The sequence below is a fragment of the Heliangelus exortis genome, chromosome 2 (genome assembly GCF_036169615.1).
Source record: "Heliangelus exortis chromosome 2, bHelExo1.hap1, whole genome shotgun sequence".
NCBI classification, from domain to species: Eukaryota; Metazoa; Chordata; class Aves; order Apodiformes; family Trochilidae; genus Heliangelus; species Heliangelus exortis.
In genome coordinates, this window is record NC_092423.1 from 73,082,343 (window position 1) to 73,105,127 (window position 22,785).

Consider the following 22,785-nt stretch of genomic DNA (forward strand, 5'->3'; position numbering starts at 1 on the left):
TAGAATTAAACAATATTGAAAAACCACAGTTTAAACATTGCTTTAGTTCTGTGGGAAAAATTGCATGCCACTATTTAGTTGTTCCTGTAGTTCTGTACAAGCACAGTGTTTATTTTCGAGCTATTTGGGCAGCTTCCAAGGCTGTATACAAGTGGACCAAAGCCAGTTTACATCAGCTGAAGAAGTGACCTTCACCAAAGGGAAAAAAACTGGGTAGTACACAGTTATGAAAATAAAAAGACTAAATAAAGAAGTATAGTTTCAAAATGATGAAATTGCAAGAAAGATAAAGTGGTATTGACAAAGCTTTTGACTGAGATTAAAAATGTAGGAAAGCAATTCAGAACATTAAGAGTAGTGCTAGCTGAAAGACAAATCTTCCATCCCATAACTTATTGCAATATTTCATACATTTTAAATCATAAATCTGGAGAAAAAAATGAAAATATCAACAAGGCTACAGATAAATTTGATCAAGTTAATAGATAAATGCAAGAGACTTTTGTATCAGCCTTTTTCATAAACAATTTTTTTGGTCATTCTTGAACTTAAATTGATGAATTTAGTTTGCTGACCCAAAAAAGTGTGTTCTGTGAGGCACAATAATCTTTCTGCCTCATCTTCATGCCTGTCAGTGAAACACTCTTCAAGTGCCTGAGGAAGTTTATTTCAGCTTAGTAACAACTCCAGTAGAGAAGTTCCTTTAGAAGGGAATCCTGAGAGGTCTGGACTACAATTCCCTAGTTTTTTTAGCTTCTACAAAGTCTAACAGAGACCTAATCTTTTAGGAAAATAGTTTGATTCAGGAGTTCTGAAATATTTTGCTTTATATAAAGATTCAGAATAATACAGATGCAGAAAAATCTAATGACGAAGAAAAATCTAGTGGCAGCCATGAGAACTCATTTTGGTTTGCAAAATAAAAAGCCATCATTTTTTTGAACTACAGATTAATTTGATATGGAAGGTATTCAATGTCAAGAGTATGTGGCTATTAGAGTCTCATCTGACTCTAAAGCCTCAAATCCTTCACAGAATCATAGAATCATGGATGGGACCTTAAAGATAATCTAGTTCCAACCTAATGTCTAATCTAAATCTCCCCTCTTCAAATTTTAAACCATTTCCTCTTGTCATCTTGCTACACACCCATGCATAAAGCCCTACCTCAGCTTTCTTGTAGCCCCCTTCAGATATTGGAAAGCTGCAGTAAGATCACCTCAGAGCCTCTAGGCTGAACAACTCCAACTTCCTCAGCTTATCTTCACAAGGGAGGTGTTCCAGCCTTCTGATCATTTTAGCGGTTCTCTTTAATATAGACCTTTAAATTTAAAATGCTGGCTATTGATTTTTAGCTAGTTAGTAGCTCCTTATAACCCCACAATATTAGTGCAACCGATACAAACAGTTGGCAATCAGTAGTCCAAGACTTCCCTGAAAGAATCTTCTCTGCAAGAATTCAAATATTAGTTCCTTATTTCATTAAATAATGACCTTAATTTTCTTGATATTATTTATTTACATATATTTCTGTGGCATGATTGTAACTTCCTTTGATCACTGAATAGCTGAAGAATATAGCTGCCTCTATCTTTCAGTTTTAGACTTTTGTATGTTATCTTCTGCTGTATATTTTCAAAGAGCTAAGTATTTGTAAGAATTACCCCAAGAACTGAACTTTTTAGATCACAGAATAACAGAATCACAGAACTGTCATGGTCAGAAAGGACTTCTAATATCACTGCATACAATCATTGATCCAGAAAAAGAAAAAAAAAATAAAATCACCATGTCCTAAAGTGCCTCATTTACATGGTTGCTTATTTACCTTCAGGAATAGTGACTCCACCATCTCCCTGAGCAGCATGTTCCAGCACCTAACTACTTTCTCAGTAAAGAAATTCTTCCTAATACCTGGTCTAAACTTCCTCTGGTGCACCTCCAGGCCATTTCCTCTAGTCCTATTGCTACTTACTTGAAAGATGAGACCAACACCCACTTTGCTACAGCTTCCTTTCAGGCGGTTTTAGAGGGCAATAATGTCTCCTCTCAGCTTCCTCTTCTCCAAACTAAACAATCCCAGTTCCCTCAGAATCTCCTCAAAGGACTTGTTCTTCAGACCGCTCACCAGCTTGGTTTCCCTTCTCTGAACTCCCTCCAGCAACTCAATGTCTCTCTTGCTGTGAGGGACCCAGAACTGAACACAGTACTTCAGGTGTGGACTCACCAATGCCAGAGTTTAGGGGCATGATAATTTCCTTAGTCCCGCTGGCCACATTATCTGTGATACAGGCCAGGATGCTGTTGGTCTTCTTGGTCACCTTGGCACGCTGCTGGCTCATGTTCAGCTGGGTGTCAAGCAGTACCCCCAGGGCCTTTTCCTTCAGATAGTTTTCCAACAACACTTCCTTAAGCCTGTAGCATTGCATGGGGTTGTTTTGATTAAAATACAAGACCTGGCATTTGGCCTTATTGGCTTTGACTCATTGATTCAGCCTCTCCAGATCCCTCTGTAGAACCTTCCTACCCTCAAGCAGATTAACACTACCACCCAATTTGGTGCCACCTGCAAACTTGCTGAGGAAGAACTCAATACCCTCATCCAGATCATTAATGAAGAGTTTGAGCAAAACCATCTCCAAAACTGACCGCCAGGGAATGCCATTTGTAACAGGCCATCAACTGGATTTAACTCCATTGACTATGACTCTCTGGGCCTTGCTGTCCAGTTTTTAACCCAACAAAGAGTACACCTGACTATGTCATTCTTTAGAAGAATGTTATAGGAGACAATGTCAAAGGCTTTACTAATGTCTAGGTAGACAACATCCACAGACTTTCCTTCATCCTCTACATGGGTCACCTGATCGTAGAACAGGATTGGGTATTGTGTTAAGATCAAAATATCTCTGAAAATCATTAATTTATTTTTACATTTATACAACAAGGATATCTATACCACATTTAAAGTGTGAGCTTCCATAGTATTTAGGTGTTCCCATTTTCACTGTAATATCTCAGGGTCACTAAAGCTCAATATTTTGCTACTTTTGTTACAAGACTTATGAGCTTACTCTGGATGCTTCAGTAAAACTGTACTTTAGAATCTCAGCAGGTTCTGCCAAGAATTACAGATGATCGTTTGGGTCCACAAACTCTTTAAGCCTCCTGTGGTCTCTCCTCCCCTTAATAGTTCACAACATATCAGATAATCTGAAGTAATGACACTGAGTCCATACACCGTGGCTACTTCATCTCAGTTGGTATATGTTGACCTATTTTGCAGCACAACGGGAACAGGATTTTCAGCTCCTGCACTGCTCCTGTATGATTTTCCGTCCTGGAGAAAACACTTTAGTCCAGTTAAAAGATGCAAGGGTTGAGTTCTTGTCTCCTGGACTCCGAACTCAGAAGACACTGCAAAGAGATGGAAAGGGATCTGTGGATATAGCAAAGTCATATACGACAGTTATGAGAGAGCAGAAAAATGGGTTCTAGCATAGGAATTGGTGGGGTGAGGGGCACAGAGATGAAACTGAAGTAGTTCATTTAATCATCTGCATGGGTCTATCAGAATGAAAGAGCTGAAAACTTTCTAAAGATACATTTCTAAATCATGTTAAGGCTTCACCTTGCCACCAGACAAACTCAGATTAGATGGGATAGGCATTAAGACAGCTAATGTTGATTTGTATTATGCAGTAGCACATTGCAGGTATGAAATGTGATCCGTGTGGCATCTGTTGAAATCTGAATGTTATGTCAGAGCTGACACTTCTGACTAAAAGCAGGTAACATTGCAATGCAGACTGACCATACAAAACCCACTGCTACCTGTTGTATGCTTACTAGAGTGGTCTTTCCAGTTTACCAGTCGCAGTAATAGCTAACAGATGGCTTTTAATGCAAGCACTCTAGGGACTGGGTATATCTCAGTTTGGATTCAATTTGGTGCATTCCTGTGTCAGGCAAACCATTTGGTTGTAATCAGATACTGGATGCTAATCCTGATTTGACTTTTTTTTTTTTTTTAAAGTATGTTTTACTTCAGTTTAATTTTCAGAATAACAGTATTATATGGATACATCTAAAGGATGCCACATTGGTCAATGTCCCTATACTATTACCAGGATACCCGTCCCCTCTTCCACTTGTCCCTGAGGGATGCATCCCATGGGGTCCTATTTACTAACTCCTTGAAGAGCTGGAAGTTTGCTTTCCTAAAATTGAGTCCTAGCTGTGATTCTCATCTTATACCCCTTAGGACAGTGAACTGAACTAGTGCATGATCACTGTAGCCCAGGATGCCTTCAGCTTTAATATCCCTGATAAGCTCACCTAAATTTGTGACCATCAAGTCTAATAACACATCTCCTAGGGTGGGGCTGTTAATTTCTTGTCATAAGAAGTTGACTTCTAGGCACTCCAGAAGTCTTCTGGATTGTCTACAGCTTGCTGTTCTACTTTTCCAACAGATGTCAGAGTGGTTAGAATCCCCCAGCAGGATTTCTCTGTCTTTCTCTCTACATATATATTTACTATTTTCTATCTGAATCTTTTCTGTAACACTGTGGTCACATAAGTATACACTTCTGCTTTTTAACATTTTACTCTGTTTTGTTAGTATTTCCTATTTATTTTTTACCTGTATATACATATAGAATAGAAAGGCTGTGAATTGTAAATATATTTAAGCTATTTCAGTTGCATATCTTTTGTACCATTTTTCTGTTAAAATACAATCTCAAGGAATAAGTTATTGCCTCACACTTTTGTTTTGCATGATGAGCAAAAATCTTAAGATATTTCCAGTATACTTCCACTTTTAACAGTTCAGGAAAGACTTTTTTCTATGTCTTCTTCACCTTGGTTTTGTTTTGTTTTTACATATAAAGTAACCACTTTAATATTTCCTCCTGAACTTATCTCCTGTGCCAGTATGGTATACGAGTTTTGGGGATGGGTTTAATTGAGCTCACATCCACTGCTGCCAGGAAATTAATTTTGTATGCTCCACTAAAGCACATAGTGCTCATTTACAATAGGTTATGTTATCTATGTTATCATCCTTGGACTTGTCATCAACTGGTTTATACTCAACCTTTGTTTATATCAGTGAGTGTTTCTGTATCCTTATAAATTTAAAAAGATTCTTGGCCGAATATGGCTTTGGATGTCTATCATAATTTTCTACGGTGGAAAGACACAAGGAAGCAAAACACAAAGGGATCACTGCATTGAAGGACCAGCAATAAACTTTCCTGCAGCTGATGTACATGGAATTTGCCTTCATAATTCAATTAATTCTACATGTCATTTCTCACAACAGAAAAAATTGTTGTTAGTTTCCATGACACACAAGCTAAGAAATTATATATCTTTCACTCACGCTAGAAACAAAAAGCAGTAAGTAAAGCTGGATATATAATGACACACACAAACACACACACATATAAATCCATTCAGAAACATTAATGTATTTTTTGGAGAAAAGGAGTGATAAAGAGGTGAACGAATCTCTGTGGTATATTGTCCAGGCTTAAGGTTGAGCTTCCTATTAAGTGGATGACAGATGCTTTCTACTAATCCTTTTGCCTTTGCAGAAAGATAAATTAGATAAATGAAAACTCATTTTGTTCTTTCTTGAAGATGGGTGTCACATTTGTCAGTCTCCAGTCCAATGGGCCATTGCCTGTTAGCCAGGACTTCTGAAAGATGATGGAGCAAGGCTTGGCAATCACATCTGTCAACTCCTTAGAACTCTAGGATGTAAACCATCCAGCCCCATCAACTTGTGAGTGTCTAGCTGATGAAGCAGGTCCGTAGCCATTTCCTCATGGATTACATAGGGTCTAATCTGCTCCCCATCTCTGATTTCTATCTTAAGGGACTGTGTGCCCAGGAAACAACTGCGGGAGCGGCAAAGAAAATGCGTGCAACCAATATGGTTGATAAACGAACTTCTGGTTTATTGCGCAGCAACTTTTGCTTATATAGTGCTTCCGTGACCACACCCCTGCCACCAACATAACTTTTTATTGGACACCCGGTGTGTTTACCTGTAGCACAGCGAATCCCTGGTGCAGGTAGCACCGGAGTATGGGCCGACCTAGTTGGCCTCCCAAACATGGGGTTGGGCATAGTAAAGGGGTCATACCTCCTATCTCTTTGAGAATATTCAGGAATATTCTCCAACATTCTCCAAACCTCTCTAACATTCCACAACAAACAACCAGTCCCACTATTAAAGACTGAGGAAAAGAAAGTATTAAGTACCTCAGCCTTTTCTTGATCTTTCATTACTGTGTTTCCCTCTGCATCTAGTAAAGGGTAGAGATTCTCCCTAGCCCTTCTCTTGTTCTTGATATATTTATAGATATATTTATTGTTATTATTGTTACATTCATAGATATATTTATTGTTATTTTTCACCACCAGTGGCCAACTTTATCTCCAGTTGGGCTTTTATCTCTGCACAGCTTCACTGCATCTTTGTAATCCTCATAAGTTGCCTGTCCTCTCTTCCAAAGACCATAAACTTCCTTTTTGTTTCCAGCCAAAGTTCTGTTCAGCCAGGCTGATCTCCTTCCTCGTTGGCTCGTCTTCCGTGACTTGGGGATGGTCAGCTCCTACTCCTCTAAAATTACTTCCTTAAAGTGTGCCCAGCCTTCCTGGGCTTCTGTGTCCTCCAGAACTGCCTTCATAGCAGTTCTGATTTGCCCTTCGTGAAGCCATGATGGTTGCCACCAACCACCTCCACTTTTTCTATATGCCTTAGAAGAGCATGCCTTCAGGAGGTTCCATGATCTTGTCAGGAACAGATGTGAGACTGACTGGCCTTTAGTTCCCTGGGTCCTTTTTTCCTTTTGAAAATGGGGGTTATGTTTCCCCCTTTTCCAGTCAGTGGGAACTTCATCAGACTGCCACAACTTCTGAGATATGATAGAAAGTGTCTTTGCAACTTTATTTGACAGTTGCCTCAGCAGCTCTGGAGTAATTTTTGTCATATATTTAATCAAGTAATTGTCATTCTTTGATATTCACTGTTTTGAATGCTGAATGGTGTATTAGATTAAATAATTTATATATTTAACTACAGTGGTCAAAACTGACCTATTACTATAATTTCATACAGAATCAGAGAATCACAGAATTGACAGAGCTGGAAGGGACATCTACAGATCATCTAGGTCCAACTCTCCCACTAAAGCAGGATCACCTAGAGCAAATTTCACAGGACTCCATCCACGTTGGTTTTGAGTATCTCCAGAGAAGGGAACTCCACAACCTCCTTCCTTGGACAGCCTGTTCCTGTGCCTTGTCACCCTCATAGTAAAATTATTATTTTTTTTAATGTTTAAATAGAACTTTCTATGTTCCAACTTGTGCCCATTGCCCCTCATCTTGTCACTGGGAACTATGGAGAACAGTCTTGTCTCCATCTTCCTTGCACCCAACCTTTAGATACCTGTAGACATTAACTAGGTCTCCCCTCAACCTCCTCTACTCCAGGCTAAAGTGTTGGAGCTCTCTCAGCCTTTCCTCACAGGAGAGATGCTCCAGTCACTCAGTCACCTTTGTTTCCTCCACTGGACACTCTCCAGTAGTTGCCTGTCTCAAAGGCAGAGAGAGAATGCAGTCAACAGAAGATATATTTGTAAGGATAGAAGAATCATAACATTGCAGTGATGTTTTCTAAAAAAAAAACAAAAAACCTGACACAGGTAAAATGGTTCCTAATTAGGGACCAAACCTAATGAGTCTCAATCCCTATATGAAAAGGAAGAAATAAATTACTGATGACAATATGTATGACTGTTAATAAGGCAATACTCCATACTACAGGACACAGAGTTTTCATACTTCCCAGTTAAGCTTGCCAGCCTTGCTCATATTTTGTGATGGACATAGTAGGAACACTTATTTCTTATTCAAAGTGAATGGCACTATGAAAAGACTGGGATAGATCACAATAAAATAGAAGCATTTTATGAAGACAAGATAATTCATTTATGAAGGAGACAAACTTGAAGGTGAAAGGTCTTTTCTCAAAAGGGAATGACTTTCTGTAAAAATCCTTATACATCAGGGAATGATTTAGCAGGTGAAATGCAATCTGCTTCTTCTCTAGAGAGACTGAATTGGTCTACAGATGTTGAGGGTATCTGAAATGTACACTTCACTTTCACACTGCTTTGGCAGTCTTTCTAAGGAGCTTATAAGGCATTTATGTAGATCATCCAACTTTCCAGGGAACTCACAATCCTCTTGTATATTCACAAAAAGTCAGCTAACATCCATCCCGATTATGTCCTGGTAAAAAAATACTTATGTTTCTATAATGAATCTTAAAGTCATGTATTTGTTCAAGGATCATGTAAGTTGCTTGGTAGGTAATAGAGTAATTCCATTACTAAAGAGTGCAAAAGTATAAGACATTACTAATATTTTAATAAATATCTATATTATAATAATAAGCATCCGTCTAAAATTTATGTATGTAAGTATGTGTATAGATAGATAGATAAAATAATATATAAATCCTGAGTTGGTCATACACATGCCCACTCTCTCTAGAGATACATTTTTTCCATTAATTCATGCTATTTTTTCTTAGCATATCAAAACAAAACAAAACAAAACAAAAAAAGGAATACAAATATATTCAGCTCAAGTTCACAGAAAGCAAGTTGCTTAACAGCGCTTTCATTTAGTGTTTCTTTCACAAAATGTAATTATATAAAATCACAATGCTACAGACACTGTTAGTTAGTATTCATACCATGAAAGCAATAAAAGTCTCACAATTTTGAGGACTATTTGAGTGATCAAGTTGGTGTAATTAATCTTTCCTGCCTGATTGCATTTCAGTTCAACATCTTCCATTTTCAGTCATCAAGAAGCAGTGCACAGAACTTTTACTTACCTCCCAAGTATAATCATAACATAATAAAGTGAAACAATGATGTAGACTTAAACCTATATTATATTGTCATAAACTGCTAAAAGTTATAAAATGTTTCTAATTCTCAGTCAATTCTTGGTACCCAAGAATGACTGTTTATTATTTAATTTTCTATGACAGCTGAAAAATGTAGACAATTGAAAGTCTGAAAAATCTTTGAAGTTTATGGGAAAAAAGAAGGGAGGGACTAAACATTCGTTTTGACTGTGTAGAGAGGATTATCATACATCGCTCTTTATGTTTTAAGAAATCTCTGAATCAGCAACATATTTACAAAAACCAAGCCTGTCCAGTACAGAATTAGTGTTTAACAAATGCTTCATAGCTGGCAATGCCTAGGCCATTGAAATTATAAAATGTTTCATTAGAATAGTTAATGCTAAGCAACAGAAAAAACCTGTAGTCAAGCAATTCATTTTGAGTTACTGTGAAGTTCTAGTCAGGCTTTTGCCTCAAATGACAAACTTGCAATTTGAATGTTGGTTAATTGACCCCTGCCAAGCACAGTGACTGAACAGTCAGGTGAGGGGCCTCATCCAGATAAAGCAGTGAGCTGTCTCCCCTGGCCAACTGGCCTACAATCAGCTAATGATGGTTGGGCCACTCCAGAAAATAGCAACCAATGTGCTTACAATGGAGAGAGAATTATTGAATAAGCAACATTCTTCAAATTTGAATCTACAAAGGGAGTGACAGGAAACTCCGCCTCAAGAAGAAGGATCATCAGGATGTTGCAGGATACTCAGGTGGTGATACTCCTATCTCCCTCTCTCTCTCTCTCTCTCTCCCTCTCTCTTTCTTTGTCTCTCTTTTTCTCTCTCTCTCTCTCTCTCTCAACAGACTTGCCAAACCTTCGCAGGCTCACTTCATATTGCTTGTGTTACTTGCTGTCCACCAAAAAAACCTTTCTGCTTTCACCTGACCTTTTGTGGTTGGACTTTTTTCTCATGAGATCCAAATAGTTAATTACATTGAGCACAGAGTTTATCATAACACTTCTTGTCTTTCTGTAGAAGACAAAGTCCATAATTTCTGATTGTTGCATATAAATATGCATGCATGTAGATGCACAACTATAAAGTACAATAAACAAAATCCCCCTTTTCTATAAAATTATCCTATATTCCTGCTTGACCTTTAAAAGCTAAAGTTCCACAAACACTAAGTCATAATTTATGCAAAAAATTATCTACACTTGCTCATTTTCTTCTATACATAAGAAATTTTCTGTAATGTAAAAGATTTTGTGCTGCTTTATGCAAAAAACAGAGAACCAGGTCTATGTGCAGCCTTCCCTTTGTACTGTCTGTGTTTGAATATTCTTTGAAATGCCTCCAGCATGCCTCAAATCTGAAAAGTTATTAGCAGATATTTAGTATCTATTTAGGTCTAAATTATACGTACACAAAGTATCTCCAATAAAGTTTTAAAAATTCACTATTTCCATCTCTCTTGATTTTATTCTCACAATAGATGTTTTTCTCTTTCTTCCTGGTTTAGCACAGCCATAACTCCTGGAGCCATATTTTCGTATAAAAATCTTGAAATTCTGCTAGCAATGGAGTAGAAAAATAGATTTTCACTACCTACAGATATGAAACGAAACTTGAAATTTAAGAAGCAAATACTCAAAAATCTCTGCATTTGAATGCTTGGAATTAATAGTTTTCCAGCTTTATGTTTTTAGCTTTTATCTGTTAAGTGTCAAAAGTCAAAAATTAAGACAAGAGTATATAGGATGGCTTACAAGCACTTGGTAGCTGTTTAAGAAGTCCTAAATGGGTATTTTGTTCAATGTAGATGAGGGACAGGAGAAAAACAAACAGAATAATCCCAGATCTGTATTGCATTTCAGATCTATCTGTCTACTAGGACCTTCTTTCTTATGCTGTTAATAAGAGGAAAACATCCTGAAGTATCACTAATGGAAAGGAAAAGGGAAACTGATTGAGTTACCTAGGGATTTAAAATATAGAAGATGTATTATTGTAAGTCTTCAAATAGAAATCTAATTCTTCTAATTCTTCTAAGTGGAGATTTTCTTCTCCACACAGAAATATTTTACTCCAAATGATCTCTTCTGTGGCTTTTAAAGAGAAGGTTCCATAATGCAAAAACTGATATCCGTGACTTTAATTCTAATTTACTTCATTTTAACTGGAAGACTCTTAGTAGTACAATTGAATCCCAGATTAGAGACAGAAGTAAAAAGGATAATTGCAGAGCTGAAAGTGGACAGTGAAGAAAATAAAGGAAGAAAAGATAAGACAGAGGAGGAAGAATTTAACCAAGTAGCTATTTATACTGAATTTGTTTATTAGAAAGGAAGACAGGAAAGCCAAAAAGAGAATCAAAACTATAGTAGTCTTAATATAATGTTTAATGTTATAATAAAGTGGAGCCTGCGATTCATATGCCAGAACCCATGGGACAGTGTAGTAGTAAGGTCCTACAGTCAGCTGTCTCAGTGGAGATGAGGGATAGTAGGCTGGCAGCCATGGAAGCATCTGAGAGCTGTCTGGTGGGAATTAGGGCTTCTCCCTTCAAAAAGATGGCAGGACCATTAACACAGCTGAAGTTCATTTATACCAATGTATGCAGTAGGGGGAACAAATGGGATGAAATAGAGACCTCTGTGGGGTCATAGGACATGATCTCATTGCAATTACTGAGATGTGGTGGGATAGATTAGATGATTTGAATGCTGTCACAGGTGGCTAAGTACTGTTTGGGAAAGATAGGTCACCAAAGAAGGGTGGCAGAGCCGCTCTTTCACATAAAGAGCACCTGGAATGTATTGAGCTTCGCCTCAGAGAGAAGGAAGAATGTGTCAGGAGCTTAGGGGGGAGAATGAAGGGTCAGGCCAACATGAGTGACGCTATGGTGGGTGTTTACTCCAGGCCAGCTCATCAGGATAAGGAGGTTGATGAGGTTGTTAGTAGAAAATAGGGGATATTTACAGGCAGTAAAAGGAGCCTCACAATCACAATTCTCTTGGTGTTTTCAATCACCCTGATATTTGCTGGAAAAGCAACACAATCAGACATGCACGGTCCAGGAGGTTCCTGCAGAGCATTGATGACAACTTTCTGATGCAGGTGGTTGAGGAACCTACAAGGGGAGTTTCTGTTGGATCTGGTATTAACATAAAAAGAGGGTCTTTTAGAAAAAAAATAAAGAGAAGAGGGAAACTTACAGAATATAGAAAACAGGACTGGCCATTTGGGAGGAGTATAGGAATGTAGCCAGAGAATGGAGGGATACAAGAAGGAAAACCAAGGCCCACCTAGAACTAAAGTTGGCAAGGGGTATCAAGGACAACAAGAAGAGTTTCTTCCAGTACATCAATAAAAAGAGGAAGAATGTGGGAAATGTAGGCCTGATGATGAATGAGCTGGGTGTCCTAGTGGCTGAAGACCTGGGACAGGTGGAGTTACTGAATGCTTTCTTACCTTCAGTCTTCACTGCGAAAGTCCCTCTTGAATGCTGGACCTTGGAGATAAGAGATAAGGTCTGAAGAGAGGAAAAATTGTTCCTCAGTAGAGGGGCACCAGGTTAGAAGCCACTTAGACAAACTGGACATTTACAGATCCATGGGCCTTGATGGGGTGCATTTGTGAGTTCTGAGAGCTGGCAAATGTTATTGCTAGGCTACTCTCCATCGTCTTTGAGAGTGAGTGTCTGTGTGGACAAAGACACAGGACAGGTGGAGTTATTTCATGCCTTCTTTGCTTCAATCTTCACTGCAAAAGCCTACCCTCTTGAATTCTGGATGCTGGAGGTAACAGATGAGGTCTGGAGAGAGGAAGACTTTCCCTTGGTAGAGGAGGACCAGGTTAGAGGCCACTTAGACAAATTGTATAAATCCATGGGCCCTAATGGGAGGCACCCATAAGTTCTAGGAGCTGGCAGATGTTATTGCTAGGCCACTCTCCATCATCTTTGAGAGGTCATGAGAACCAGAGAGGTGCCTGAGGACTGGAGGGGGACTAATGTCATTCCAGTCTCCAAAAAGGGCAAGAAGAAGGAGTCAGTTAGTCTCACCTCTGTCCCTGATAATGTGCTGGAAAAAATCTTTCTGGATGTCATCACAAAACAAAGGATATAATGGAGAGAAGTCAGCATGGATTCACCCAATGGAAATCATGCTTGACTGACCAGGTTGCTTTCTATGATGTTGTTACTGGCTGGCTAGATTTGGGGAGCAGTGGATGTTACCTACCTTGATTTCACCGAAGGCTTTGATACTGTCTCGCATAACATCCTTGTAAGAAATTTGGAAGTATGGGCTAGATGAGTAGACAGTGAGGTGGTTTGAGAGCTGTCTGCGTGACAGTATTAGGAGGGTGGTGATCAATGGAGCAGGGTTGAGGTGGAGGCTTGTAACCAGCAGTATGCCCCGGGGGTCAATACTCGGTCCTGTCTTGTTCAGCATGTTCATCGGTAACCTGGACAAAGAGACAGAGTGTATCCTCAGCAAGTTCAATGATGATACAAAACTAGGAGAGTTGGCTGACACTCCAGAGGGCTGTGCTGCCATCCAGCATGACCTGGACAGGCTGGAGAGCTGAGCAGAGAGGAACCTGCAGCTGGGGAGGAAGAACCGCGACAGAGATTAGAGGTGCACCTTCTGGAAAGCAGTTTGGAGGAGAAGGATATGGGAGTCCTGATAGACAGCAAATTATCCATGATCCAGCAGCTTGTCCTTATTGCCAGGAAGGCCAATGGAAGCCTGGGTTGCGTAAAGAAGAGTGTGTCATTATCCCTCTCTACTCTGCCCTGGTGAGGCCACAGCTGGAATATTGCATCGAGTTCTGGGCTGCTCAGTTCAAGAGCAATAGGGAAGTACTGGACAGAGTCCAACAGAGGGTAAAAAAGATGATTGATGGATTGAAGCCTCTCTCTCATGAAAAAAAGGCTGAGAGAGCTTTGACTCTAGCCTGGAGAAGAGAAGGCTGAGAGTAGATCTTGTTAATGTCTAGAAGTATCTAAAAGGTTATTGCAAGGAAGATGGAGACAGACTCTTCTCTGTAGTTCCCAGTGGCAGGACAAGGAGCAACGGGCACATGTTGGAACATAGAAAATTCTATTTAAGAATAAGAAAAACCTTTTTTACTATTATGGTGATGAGGCACTGGAACAGGCAGAGAGGTTGTGGAGTTCTCTTCTCTGGAGATACTCAAAACCTGCCTGTGTAATGTGTTTTAGGGGATCCTGATTTAGTGAGAGAGTTGGACCTAGATGATCTCTGGATGTCCCTTTCATCGCTGATAGTTCTGTGATTCTCTTATTCTCTAATGTTATGAAATGAATGAATATCATTAACTAGTGAACATTGACTAGACAAAGGACAGAAGCCAAACTATAAGAAAAAAGAAATAATCCTAGCAGAACTTTAATGCTAAGAACAGTTATCTCCAAGCATGAGTACACAGGAGATTAGAAGATTATCTGTCTGACTTGCAATCACAAACATCCTAAGTATGAGGATGCTCCAAGGACCACCTGCTCCTTGGTGCTGGGAGCATCAGGGCCTGTACATCCTCTATTTTGGTCAGTATTTCCAGCAGTGATTTGTAAAGATAAAAGAGACAAGTCTGTTTATAACTGAATTCCATACCCAAATATTCAAGTGCTTAAAGTCTATCAGGATCAGACCCTGAGCACTGAAGTTTTACTGTATGGAAAGGTATTTGACTACAAATTCTATTAACATTAAGCATCCCTAAAAGTTGATTGCATGGCTTAGATTAAGTGACTCTTCATACTTTTGCTGATATAAAATAATTTCCGTTGGTAATTGCATTCAAGTGTGTTTACACCTGGTTGCATTCAGAGTGTTTTAATTGTCTTTAGTACATTTTACTTTAAGATTGGAAAGCAAATGTGCTGAACTATGAGGTTGTTTTATGCATTGAAATTTGATAGTAACTTATTCTTTCATTCTTTGCCTGAAGTGCAATATACTTAATTGGTTTCTAACCACTGAATTGCAATCACAGTTTATGGCTTAGCTAGCAGTCTTTAAAGATTTGATCCAACTTAATTTGCAACTTTCAGAACACATTATTACATAAATGAATACCATGAGTAGTTTTCTGTGAAAGGACACTCTCCTAGTCTACTCACTTTTTATCATTTGCTAGTGCTACAATAAGATATAACAATTTCCTTTCACCAGACTCTATCACTGATGATAGATGAATTATCATAGATCCCCATGCTCTCTTGCCTTTTTGGGTCCAAAAGTTTCTAACATTTGGTGCAGGGAGGCAGCAAAAGGAGCTTTGATGCAATAGTGTTCCAGACTGGAACACTAAATTTCTTTAGTTCATTTCCTAGACTTTTTGTTTGATAATCTTCACTGCTAAGACCATGGAAGAAAGAGAGAAAGCCTGGAGGAAGGAAGACTCTCCACTGGTCAATGAGGACTGGGTTGAAGATCATTTGCGTAAACTGAACACTGAACATACACAAGTCCATGGACCCCAATGGGATGCACCCATAAGTGCTGGTAGATCTGGCTGATATCATTGCTCTATCACTCTCCATCATTTCCAAAAGTTCAGGGAAACCAGGGAGGTGCCTGAAGACTGGAGGAAAGACAATCATAGAATGTTAAAAGTTGAAAGTAACTTCTAGAGATCCAGTCCAGCCCTCCTGCCAAAACAGGGTAACCTACAACACAGGAATGCATCCAGGCAGGTTTGAAAGTCTCCAGAGAAGGAGACTCCACAACCTCTCTGGGAAGCCTGTTCCTGTGCTCCATCACTCTCACAGTAAAGAAGTTTCTCCTCATATTGAGGTGGAACTTCCTATGATCTAGCTGAAACCCATTATCCCTTGTCCTATTGCTGGGCACCATAGAAAAGTGATTGGCCACTTCCTTTTGATAACGACCCATCAGATATTTATAGACATTAGTAAGATCTCCTTTCAGCCTTCTTTTCTCAAGGCTAAACAGCCCCAGTTCTGTATCTTTGATCACGGGAGAGATACTTAAGTCCATAAATCATCCTTGTAGCTCTCCATTGGAGTCGCTCAAGTAGATACCTGTCTCTTGAACTGGGAAGCCCAACACTGGATACAGCAATCCAGGTGTGGTCTCACCAGGGCAGAGTAGAGGGGGAGGAGATCAACCCCCTAGATCTGCTGGACACAATTTCCTGATGCACCCCAGGATACCATTGATCCTCTTTGTCACAAGGGCATATTGTTGACCCTTGGAGAATCTACTGTATACTAAGACTCCAAGTTCTTTCTCCATGGAACTGCTTGCCAGCAGGACAACCTCCAGTCTGTACTGGTGGTTGGTGTTATTCTACCTAGATGCAGAGACTCTAAGCTTGTCCTTATTGATCCACATGAGGTTGACCTTTGTCCAGCTCTCCAGCGTATCCAGATCTTGTTGGATAGCAGCACAGCCTTCTGGTGTATCAGCCACCCCTCCCAGGTTCATATCAGCTGAGGGTACAGACTTGCTGGGGGTACACTCCTCTCCTGCATCCATGTCATTGATGAAAATATTGAACAAAACTAGACAGAGTACTGATCCCTGGGGAACACCACCGGCCACAGGCCTCCAACTTAACTCTGTGCTGCTGATCACAACCCTCTGAACTCTGTTGTTGAGCCAGTTATCAATCCATCTCACAGTCCAGTCATCTGTTCCACATTCCTTGAGTTTTGTTATGAGTATGTTATGAGAGTTATGTTTAGATGAAATAAAGTGTTATGATTTTGAGCCCATGTATCTATATCCACCTCTGGTCCTCTAATGCTGCGTAGCACCTAAGGCACCTAAGCATGAGTCAGTACCATCAAATTACTTTCAGGTAGTTATTTCAATGGGAAATAAAGATTTCAGGTCAGGAGGAAACTTATGTAAGATCCAAATAGAATCATAGAATGCTTTGGGTTGGAAGGGACCTTAAAGATCATCTAGTTCCAACCGTCCTGCTATACACAGGGACAGCTCCCACTAGATCAAGTTGCCCAAAGCCCCATCCAACCTGTCCTTGAACACTTCCAGGGAGGGGACATCCGCTACTTCCCTGGGCAACATGTTCCAGTATCTCATCACCTTCACAGGGAAGAATATCTTTCTTGTATCTAAGATAAATCCACCCTCCTTCAGCTTAAAACTTATTTCTTCTCCAAGATGAACAACCCTTTCTCTTTCAGCCTGTTTTCATAGGAGATGCACTCCAGCCCTCTGATCTTCTTCAGGGCCCTATTCTGGGTTCACTCTAGCAGGTCCATGTTCTTTCTGTGTTGAGGGCTCCACAATTGGATACAATACTCAAGGTTAAATCTCACAAAGGAGGAGTAGAAGGATAGAATCACCTCCCTTGACCTGCTGGCCACACTTCTTTTAATGCAGCCTAGCATGCGGCTGGCTTTCTGGGCTCTAAGAGCACATTGCCGACTAATGTTGAGTTCTCATCAGTGATCACACCAAGTCCTTCTCCTTAGGCTTAAGGCTGTTCTCATTTCATTATCTGCCCAGTCTACAATTGTGCACAATATTACATGCACTGGTTCTGTGGGTGTATACTAAGAACTACTGTTAGTCTGATATTCTAAGAAGTACTGATTTAATACAGCTCTGCATGCAGGCCTCTTTCAATCAGTGATGTGCTCTCTGTATAGGCACACATTTTCTTAGGTGTATAAGCACACATACATATGCATGTATCCAGCTAGTGTTCCCAAAATTTACATTAAAATTAGATTATTACTTTAATTTGTAACATGCATGAAAGTGAATGTCAAAGCAAACAATTAATAAATTCTAGCTATATGACTCTTTTATTTTTACATCTCCCTGAACTCAAAGGCTAAACTTAAAGGCAGGCAATCTCATTAATGGGACTTACAAGTAGGGCTTAGCATGTTGCCCTTAATCAGGATAGATTCTTTAACAGATTGACATGCAGAAATACATGTCTCAAGAAAGTGAATATCTAATTAAAAAAATAAAAAGGAAAAAGATGAAAGTTCTACATTATTTGTACATCAAAGTCCTTATCATTCTTTGAAAAGAGACCATCTTTTCATAACTCTTTTCCTGCAGGTCTATCTTTTAAATTTTTATTAAATATACACATCGAGTCATCAAATCATAGAATTGCTTTGGTTGGCAAAGGCCTTTAAGATCATCAAGTCCAATTATTAACCTAGCACATTGCCATGTGATAGTCCACCACTAAACCATGTTCCCAAGCACATCTACATGTATTTAAAATACCTCCAGGGATGGTGATTCATTCATTTCCCTGAGCAGCCTGTTCCAGTGCCTGAAAACTTTTTCATTGAAGAAATTTTCCCTAATATTAAATCTAAACCTTTCCTGGTGAAACTTGGAGTCATTTCCTCTTCTTCTATCAGTTGCTACATGGGATAAGACACCAACATCCACTTTGCTACAAACTCCTTTTCCGTAATTTTGGAGACCAAAAAGGTCCACCCTCAATCTCCTTTTCTCCAGGCTAAAAATCCCCAGTTCCATTGGACACTCCTCATTCACCTGTTTTGTCACAGAATTCCTAGATATCCTGTTGTGTAGTCTAGGTGAATGCAAAGGTTTTGGTAATGGGGGGAGGTCCAGGGATGGCCTCTGTGAGACGCTACTAAAAGTTTCTCCTGTGTGCGATAGAGCCAGTGCCAGCTGGCTCCAAGAGACCCAGCACTGGTCAAAGCTGAGGCAATCAGAAATGGTGACAGCACCTCTATGATAACATATTTAATAAAAATCTCCTGCTCAACAGCAGCCATGACTGATAAATGAGAGTGTGTGAGAGAAGCAACTTTGCAGACTCCAAGGTGGGTGAAGAAGGTGGGGTCAGAGGTGCTCAATGTACCGGAGCTGATAATCCCCTGCAGCTTGTGGTGAAGACAATGGTAAGACAGACTGTTCCCCTGCAGCCCATGTAGATGTGGTAGTATGGTAGTATCGCAATCTTTCCATCATTTTTCTGGTGAATATTCATTTAAAGGATTGTTTTACCTTTTCTGCAGCAACATCACCCTTTCCAGGAATTCTTTCTCTCTGCCCATAGGCACTACAGATTCCAGGGTGCTTCTTTTTCTTGATGTCTTTAGGAAGATAGTAGTAGTTTTGCTTTCATAACTTTTAATCAAACTCTGTTTTTGACCTATTTTTAATCTGTCAGATTACACACTCTTTTTATTTGCTCGGATGCCTTGTACTCCTACTAACATTTCCCTTTTGTGTTTAGCCATGCTGACCTCATTTTACAATTTCTCAAGCCTTTTATAATAGGTGGTGTGAACTGACACTGTTTCCAGTGTGATCTTCAATAGTTTCTGCACTGCCTGAAAGCATGTAATCCTTTGAAGCAGCTGTCCCCTTTAACAAGAGTTCTCATTTTCACCTACTTCCTCTAACTGAAGTTTAGTAGTAAAAACTTTGTCTGGTGATACTGCTGTGGAGATGCTGAATGTAAGGACCTTATGGTCACTTTTTCAGATGGTGTTTCCGAAGTGAGGTTTTGAACCAGATTCTGCACTTTGCTGAACCATATAAAGGACTGCTTTTTTCCTTTAGACTTGCAAGCTAAAGGTTGGAGGTTAGTTCTTCCCAAAAGTCATAACATGCCCTGGAATTCAAAGTTTTATCCTAACACTGGCTCACAGCAATTATGCAAGAATGAATCTGGATTGGAGCACAGGACTCTTTAGAAATCATTCTGCTTAAATGCATTTTTTATACTCAATACAACTTCATTAAGGTAACAAAAAAAGAAAAAACTATATGGAAATTGGAAATAGTATGCATTCTCTTAAATCATCTCATCACATAGTATCATCAGATCACCTGAAAAGTACCATATATAGAGGGCAACTAAAATTATTACTTTGAAATATTGTGTGCTATGTAAACATACAACTCTTCCTTACTATTTGAATATGTGAAAGGAATTATGTTTAATTTTGAAATCTTGAATACAATCTGTGGGTACTTTGTAAGATTTTTTTAATGGCACCAATCTTTTACTAAATTTATAAATCTTCTAGTATTCGAAAATCTACTATAATTTTATAATCTCTCTATTTTTTATTTATACAGGTAAAACATAGATATATTAATCCAACTTAAAACTAAGTAATACTGTTAATAGCTTGACCGACTGATAGACAAAATTAAGATTGGATTAATTGGATACAGATTAATACACTTGTTTCTCAGTAATGCCAAAGAGCACTTACCATTATATCTATATTGTGCCAGTCATGCTAAAAACTTTTGTCCTATTTGTTCTTTTTTCTAATGGTGACATTTATCTCTGACAATCAGAATGGAGTAAGAACAAGCAAATCACCAAGTCTATACAGGATAGTAAATCAACAAGAAGAAAAGAGAAATCAGTCTCTATGAATAGTGTTACTCAGAAATAGAACACAGAAAACTATAAACATCTGCTGGAAAATGAGATTTCAAAATAGGGTGTTTCTTACTGGAAAGCTTCCTATTGCATTCTGCAGTTACAGATTATCTGGATAGACTCTGATTAAACAGAGGAGAATTTCATACATATGGGAGAATGTGCAAATAATTCTGTACATAATGAAACAACTGCAAATGAGAAATATATTATTATAAATCATCTCTGTCACCCATTAGGAAGGATACACATTACTTTAATATCTTTCAAACTGAGAAGTATAATTATTTGATGAGACCAATATCCACTGCTTATATCATCCTCTAATTATAACGTATTAGTTTTACAAATGATTATGGAGAAGTTGGTTAATCTAAGAAGAAATCAATTATTCAGACCAATAGTTAAATTTCATGAGCTGCTTCTGTATTGTTGTGGACACAAAGTTAGTGACTTATTTATTTTATTTAGTTTCTTGTCCAACATAGAGTGTATTCTTTTAATGTATACATATCACCCAAAATACATGATGAATTGTATGAATAGAAGACTGAATAAATAAAGAATGAAAAGACTATTTAAAAAAGAATAACATAGCATTTTTAATAGATATAGAACAACTCCTATTGCTACCTTTTGAAAATGACCAAGTGTTTTGGCTTAAGTCTTACCAGTAGTTTTCTTTCCTCCCAACAGTGTTGGTCTTCTCTGTGAGTCTGTACTCTAAGATGACCTGAAGAGTGAGTCTAATGAAAAAATGAAATTTGAACCTTGAGGGGAGCACCTAAAAAAAAAAAAAAAAAAAAAATATATATATATATATATATATATATATATATATTATTTGAAATTAATTGATTTTAGAGGAGGAGAGACAATAACAAAATGTCATCTATCTTAGGAAAAAAGAAGCTGGAGATTTTGCTTCTATTTCTGCAAAAGTCAACTGTTATACAGCCTGATCTTCTGTAACTGAGCCATGATGCTGTATATTTTGCAGTATTACCTGTGGGGATTAGGCATTTTCTTATCTCTAGATTCTGACTTGGTGATTATTCACAAAAAGGAGGCAGTCCTTTTAAATCAAACTTTTCAACACCAATTAAGTTTTTAACAAAATTCAGAAATAAAATTTGATTTGAAAAATGTCCTTCAGATTGACAATCAGCAGTTTAGTATATACTATTCACAGGACCAAGATTTACTATCTGCTGTAACCTTTTTTTATAGCCAACAAACGAGAGATCAATTTTTGATCATTTAAGTAGTTTTAATAAAATATTTTTTCTTTCCCACTTTGCATAAATTCTATTGTTGTCACATATAATATTTCTATCCTATTATGTTTTGATATGACAATTTTGACCTATTAATATTTAGATGATTCCTGGACTGCAACTTGATTACTATAAGTTTAGAAGTTTAATTGTATTATCTGCTTTTACACCAGTTGGTGAGTAATTTGGAAAAGAGAAAATGATACTCAGAAATATCAACACATAAGGTTTTACAAATTAAATTAATCTCAAATTTTAAACAGTTGGGGTTTAATTGTTGTTTTAAAATTGCTTATTGCAAACTGGGATTTCTTTGACCTGAGTTATACAATCAACACAGAACCACATAATTTGACATAGGTAAAGAAAAAGAAGCGGAAGGAAAAAAATAAAATGACAAAAAAATCCTGACACGTAGAAGTTGTTTAAACTACCAGTGAACCAGAAGCAAAACTTCATAAATGTGAAGGACAAGGGAGGAAAACTTTAAAAATACACTTAAAAAAACTGAAAAAGCGCTGTATTATGCATCTTCAAGTTAAAATACTACTGTCTGAAGAAATCGCCATTGTCTCATGAAAATGAGTACCACTGAAAATATTATAGCAATAAGTATAGCAATTCTTATGCAAAGAACCATACAAATACTGTAAAAAAAAGAAAGTTTACCGATCCATTTAGGAATTATTTGAAGCTGAATTTGCTGCTTGGCATTTTTGAATCAATGAAAGTAACATCTTACAAACGAGGTTACCTTGTGGCTGGCATCTTGACAGTTAAAATTAGAATAAAGTAAAGCAAACAATTCTAGAATTCATTTTTGTCAAATCAGTTAGAATTCATTAAAAAAAAAGTTACGTAGTACAAACTGAAATAAAAAGGAGGAAGCCACTGAATAGACATTTTGACATTAAATTCAAAATAATGAAGGAGAAAGAAAAAGGGAGATACATTTCAGATACAGGTGAAGTAGAACTAAAATTTCACACCTACAGGCTGAGTACATAACGGTTCATGTTGGGCCAATTATGAGCTGAGTTTTACTGTCTGGGGAAACAAGCAATTAGGAAAATAATATTGAAAGAGTTTGCAAATACCGTTAAGTTTGTACAAGGGAAAAAAAAAAAAGATTTTT